The sequence below is a fragment of the Theropithecus gelada genome, chromosome 3, assembly GCF_003255815.1.
Source record: "Theropithecus gelada isolate Dixy chromosome 3, Tgel_1.0, whole genome shotgun sequence".
Lineage (NCBI taxonomy): Eukaryota > Metazoa > Chordata > Mammalia > Primates > Cercopithecidae > Theropithecus > Theropithecus gelada.
In genome coordinates this window covers 52,479,538-52,486,376 of record NC_037670.1, presented here as the reverse complement: position 1 = coordinate 52,486,376, position 6,839 = coordinate 52,479,538, and positions in this window count along the sequence as shown.

Here is a 6,839-nt window from a genome sequence, read left to right as displayed (position 1 = left end):
GAGTCTTGCTCTGTTGCCAGGCTGGAATGCAGTGGTACGATCTCGACTCACTGCAACCTTCGCCTCCCAGGTTCAAGCGATTCCCCTGCCTCAGCCTCCTGAGTAGCTGGGACTAAGGCATGTGCTACTATGCCCAATTTTTTTGTATTTTAGTAGAGACAGGTTTTCACCATGTTGACCAGATGGTCTTAATCTCCTGACCTCATGACCCGCCCGCCTCGGCCTTACAAAGTGTTGGGATTACAGGCGTGAGCCACTGCGCCCGGCCTTGACTGGGGATTTTACACATTGGAACACTTCCAGGACCTTCCGTTACTTCTCCCCACTCCTGGGATCTTACTGGGAAGCTGCTCATCAGTTTCAGGTGTTTTCTATTAGGAACTTGCCGTTCCCTGGCACCAGCTGTGACCAATTATTACTTTAGAGAAACAGTTAACAACTGCCTGGCCGGGCATGGTGGCTTAGGCCTGTAATCCTAGCACTTTGGGAGGCTGAGGAGGGGCAGATCATTTGAGGCCAGGAGTTTGAGATCAGCCTGGCCAACATAGTGAAACCCTGTTTCTACTAAAAATACAAGAATTAGCCTGATGCGGTGGTGGGTGCTTGTAATCCCAGCTACTCAGGAGGCTGAGGCAGGAGAATCCCTTGGACTTGGGAGGCCGAGGTTGCAGTGAGCCAAGATCACACCACTGCACTCCAGCCTGGGTGACAGAGTGAGACCCTGTCTCAAAAAAAAAAAATTAGCTGGATGTGGTGGCACATGCCTGTAATCTCAGCTACTCTGGAGGCTGAGGCAGGAGAATTGCTTGAACCCGGAAGGTGGACATTGCAGTGAGCCGAGATCGCACCACTGCACTCCAGTGTGGGTGACAGAGCATCGCTCTGTCTTGTAAAAACAAAACAAACAAACAAAAAAAAACTGCCTGACCATCACGTGATGGTCACCCAACACTCCTTGTGTGTGTGTGTGTGTGTGTGTGTGTGTGTGTGTGTGTGTGTGTGTGTTGTGGGGAGCCCACTGCTGCCCCGCTCATACCTAACTAGCTACCGACTGTAACAGCAGGACTTAGATGCTTAGATGAGGCTCACAGGTGCCCCTTGTGTGCTTACAACCAGGCCAGACACAGACCCTCCCAATTCCCACTCCTTGCCTCACTAATGATCAGCTGAACTGCTTGTCTCCACTGATCAGCCGGAATAACATGCTTGAGAACCAAACTTTGGTGAAACTTCCTCCTTCCTCAGGCCTGCCCTTGGGGTGAGCCATCACGCACTTGAGAATCGGCTGCTCTAGGATAAAAGCGTCCCTGACCTACTGTGTGGACATGTTCATGTCACTTCCTCACACTGGGTCTTTCTAGTCTTATTACATACACCCCATAAAAGAAAAACCACCAGGCACGGTGGCTCGTGCCTATAATCCCAGCTCTTTGGGAGGCCGAGGTGGGAGGATCACTCGAGGTCAGGAGTTCAAGACCAACCCCCCATCTCCACAAAACATTAAAAAATTAGCCAGGCATCGTGGTATGTAACTGTAGTCCCAGTTACTTGGGAGGCTGAGTCAGGAGGTTGAGGCTGCAGTGAGTTGTGAGAACATCACTACATTCCAGCCTGGGCAACAAAGGGAAACCCAGTCTCTAAAGAAAAAAAAAAGAAAAACTATTTTTGCAGATTTTATGTTCAGGACAGTCTCCCTATTTGAAGAATCCCCCTCCCCCTTGTAATAACAAGGGGATAAACTCTCTCCTTATGACATCCAAATGTCTTTTTCACTTGACAAGGTTGGGGGATGACCTTGTGCAAGATCTCCCAGGAACTGTGGTTCTCTAGAACGCCTGGGGTTTGCCTGTTCCTGATGGCTTTCTCGATTCATAAGAAACAGAGTCCCTCCTGCACCACCCAGATGGGCTCAGGGAAAGGGACTCCATGGAGGAACATGTTAGAAATGGGCCTTTAGGGCCAGGCGCGGTGGCTCAGCCTGTAGTCCCAGCGCTTTGGGATCCCGAGGCGGGCAGATTACCTGAGGTCAGGAGTGTGAGCTCAGCCTGACCAATATGATGAAACCCCATCTCTACTGAAAACACAAAAATTAGCCAGGCGTGGTGGCGGGCGCCTGTAATTCTAGCTTCTCAGGAGGCTGAGACAGGAGACTCACTTGAACCAGGTAGGTGGAGGATGTGGTGAGCCAAGATCGCGTCATTGTACTTCAGCCTGGGCAACAAGAGCAAAACTCCACCTCAAAAAAAAAGGAAAAGAAATGGGTCTTTAGGAGATCACCAGTGACTCCTTCCATCCTGGAGCTTCTCCCTGACTCTGTCTCCTCCTAGTTTTTGCTGATCCATAACCTCACCTTGAACTTGGCCCCCAGATGGCCACACTCAATGGCTTGGCAGCCCTGGAGCCCACCTCCAGCCAGCTTCTTTCTGTGTTTCCCATTAGAAGGACTCTGCCTGGCCCCTCTCATCCAGTGACACTGCACTGCGGCCTGCTGGTCACTCCTGGATAGTCTGCCCATGGTCAGGCCCTCACCTCTGGGGCTGGGCCTGGTGGAGCTGCGTTGAAACCACCTTTGCAAAAATTATAACAGTGAGAAAATTTTAACAGTGAAAGAGATCTAATCCCCATCTTACCTTAGCTCCAAACTGGCCTTGGTCCTTCCTGGGCTTGGGCCAAGCTAACTTTGGGGGAAATTTAGTTTATAGTTTAAATGGTAATAGCCCTTCCCCAAAACTAAACTGCCTTTATAAAATGAATGAAAGGGCCGGACATGGTGGCTCACACCTGTAATGCCAGCACTTTGGGAGGCCGAGATGGGTGGATCACCTGAGGTCAGGAGTTCGAGACCAACCTGACCAACATGGAGAAACCCCGTCTCTACTAAAAATACAAAATTAGCCAGGCGTAGTGGTGCATGCCTGTAATCCCAGCTACCTGGGAGGCTGAGGCAGGAGAATCGCTTGAATCCGAGAGGTGGAGGTTGCGGTGAGCCTCCACCAGGCTGGAGATTGCACCATTGCACTCCAGCCTGGGCAACAAGAGCAAAACTTTGTGAAAGAAAGAAAGAAAGGAGAGAGAGAGAGAGAGAGAGAGAGAGAGAGAGGGAGGGGGAGAGAGAAAGAGAGGGAGGGAGGGAGAGAGAGAGAGCGAAAAGAGAAGAAAGAAAGAAAGAAAGAAAGAAAGAAAGAAAGAAAGAAAGAAAGAAAGAAAGAAAGAAAGAAAGAAAGAGAGAAGAAAGCCCACCAGGTTAGGAGGATGAGAGGAGCCTGAATTCTGCTAGGGTCTAGGTGTAGTTATGGAAGCCATTATCCTTAGCAAACTAATGCAGGAACAGAAAACCAAATACCGCATGTTCTTGCTTATAAGTAGAAGCTAAATGATGAGAACTCATGAACACAAGGAAAGGAACAACAGACACTGGGGTCATCTTGAGGGTGGAGGGTGGGAGGAGGGAGAGGAGCAGAAAAAATAACGATTTTTCATCACCCAAGATTAATACCTCGGATGAAACAATCTGTACCACAAACCCCCGTGACAGGCGTTTACCTGTGTAACAAAGTTGCACGTGTACCCCCAAGACCTAAAATGAGAGTTAAAAGAAAAAACAAAACAATTGCCAGCCATGGTTCCAGAGGTTCCAAGATTTGCAACTTCCTCAATTCTCTATTGTAGAACCTAAGATTGGCTTTTCTTGTTTTGTTTTGTTTTGTTTTGTTTTGTTTGTGACAGAGTTTCGCTCTTGTTGCCCAGGCTGGAGTGCAATGGCACGATCTTGGCTCACCGCAACCTCTGCCTCCCGGGTTCAAGTGATTCTCCTGCCTCCGCCTCCCGAGTAGCTGAGATTACAGACATGTGCCACCACGCCCAGCTAATTTTGTAGTTTTAGTAGAGACGGGTTTCCGCATGTTGGACAGGCTGGTCTCGAACTCCCAACCTCAGGTGATCCACCCGCCTTGGCCTCCCAAAGTGCGGGGATTACAGGCGTGAGCCACCATGCCCAGCCCAACATTGGCCTTTTGAGATGTCTTTTCAGGCTTTTGTGATTCTGACGACCAGATGGTCCCACCTGGACCCTCGAGTCTTGGCTCGACTGGTCCTGTGGCCCCATCCAGAATTGAACTCAGTGCACAAGGACCATTTTCCACACCCCAGTGATTGCGTCCCCAACTAATCAGTGGCGCCCATTCTCCTAGCCCCCTGCCCATCAAGCTATCTTTGAAAAACTCTAGCCTCTGAATTTTGGGGAAGATTGATTTGAGTAAAAACTGTCTCCCATGTGGCATGGCTGACCCCGTGTCAATTAAACTGTTTCTTCATTGCAATGTCAAGGTCTCAGTGAATTGGTAGTCTGTGCAGTGGGCGGGAAGAACTCATTGGGCAATTACAGCATGATGGAAACCGTGGCTGCTTAGACAACAGGGACAGCAGTGCGTTCCTTCTCTCCCAAGGGGGAAAAGCTGGAACAGAAAATGGCTATGACTGCAACAATCCCTCTAGCAGGCTCAGGAAAGTGACAAGTCCGTATCAACTAAACATGGGCTATTCGGAAGAAGTATGAAACCACCTCTGATTGTTTATTGTTGTTCATTTACCCCTTTTTTTTTTTTTTTTTAAAGAGACAGGGTCTTACTCTGTTGCCCAAGCTGGGGTGCAGTGGCATGATCATGGCTCACTGCAGCCTCCATTTCCTGGGCTCAAGGGATCCTCCTTCTTCAGCCTTGCCATTAGCTAGGACTACAGGCATGTACCACCACGCCCAGCTAATTTTTTTTTTTTTTTTGCGATATGAAGTTTCACTCTTATCACCCAGGTTGGAGTGCAATGGCACAATCTTGGCTCACTGCAGTCTCCACTTCCCAGGTTCAAGCGATTCTCCGGCCTCAGCCTCCTGAGTAGCTGGAATTACAGGCAAGCGCCACCACGCCCGGCTAATTTTGTATTTTTAGTAGAAACGGGGTTTCTCCATGTAGGTCAGGCTGGTCTCGAACACCCGACCTCAGGTGATCCGCCCGCCTCAGTCTCCCGAAGTACTGGGATTACAGGCGTGCGCCACCACACCCAGCTAATTTTGTATTTTTAGTAGAGATGGGATTTCTTCACGTTGGTCAGGCTGGTCTCAAACTCCTGACCTCAGATGATCCACCCACCTCAGCCTCCCAAAGTACTGGCATGAGCCACCGTGCCCAGCACCCAGCTAATTTTTAAAATTATTTTTAGTAGAGGCAAGGTCCCACTATGTTGCCAGGCTGGTCTGAACTCCTGGGCTCAAGCCATCCTCCTAACACAGCCTCCCAGAATGTTGGGATTACAGGCATGAACCATCACACCCAACCAGTATCATCTTTATCTGTGGTTTCACGGTGCATTAAGAATAACTGAAAGTGTCTTTACACAGTACAGTCCCCATACAGGGTTCTGAAACTTCACCAAGACCCCAAATAAGAGGAGATGTTTCATTTCCCACCTTGCTGAGTCTGGCATCATTCGCTGTTTTGTGCACAAAAACTTTTTTTCTGTTTTTGTTGTTGTTCTGTGTTTGTTTTTTGTTTTTTTTTGTTTGTTTGTTTGTTTGTTTTGCTGCTGCTGCAGCATACAGAGGCCCATTTTTTCCTTTTTGAGTTTCAGCAACTCAGGAGGCTACACGGCAAGCACATTCTGAGGCAGTTGCTCTCACTCTGATGGTGTTGGCTCGGTGCTGAATAGTCTAAGGGTAGCTGCCACAGTAAAATAATGAGGATAGGTTCACGCGAATGAGTTGGCCCTGAAGAAACCAAATCAGGGATTCCCAATTAGGGGCTCACAAACAAAGCGAAACGGCAGGTTCAGGATTGATGGCGGATAAGAATGTTCCAGCTAATTAAAATGTCAGGGTTTCCCAGTTCGCCAAGATTTATCATCGGTCTGGGAGGTAACACTTGTCTGCTGATCAGTTCCTGCTGATAAGAAGTTCTACTTGACAGTTACTGAGGTCTTTGATAAATAAAATATGGGAAACAGATGAATTATTACTTAATAAATACAGTGTTGTTTGGGTGGTTTTCGGAGTGCAGAGGTTGTAAACTGCTGGTCTGAGGGCCAGAGGCGATGCTTGGATGTCTTCTACTTGGTTTGCACAGGATTTCTGGTATGGTTTTATTGATTTGAGCCAACATAGAAAGAAAGGAGATATTTCACACACATGCACACACACACACACACTCCCAAATCCAGGCTTGTGGCTTCTCTTAAAAACTGGCCACATTGGCTGTGTGTCTGGCAGCAGCAGACAGCTGAAGTTGGGTGGTGGCTATTGCTTGCTGTTGAAACACCTGGGGACCACCCTGACCTCCCGCCACCCGCTGACACATCACTGTGCCAGCAGTGCACTTGCGCCGTGTCCTGCCTCCATCAAAACTGGGAAGAAGATAAGCCAGAACAAGGAAGCGCCTCAGTATTCTTTGCTCCTGGCCTGTTTTACCCATTGATTTTCCCTACTGGCCTCTCTAGGCGAGAGGTCGGCAAACTATGGCCCATGGGCCCAATCTGGCCCCACATTTGTGTTTGTTAATAAAGTTTTATTAGAACACAGTTACACTCATTTGTTTGTAGATGATCCAAGGCTGCTTTTGAACTTCACGAGCAGAGCTGAATAGCTGCACAGACACTGTCTGGCCTGCAAAGCACAACTGCTCTAGGCAGTTGTGTTTGTGACCCCTGGAGTAGTGACCAACCCCAACTGTTGTTTCACTTTGCGCCAATGACCTAATCTCTCTGAGCTTCAAGTGTCTCCTCTCTAAAATGGGATAACATGAGACTGGGTTCCCTAGAACTGTTGAGAGGATTGAATGAGATGAAACGTAGGC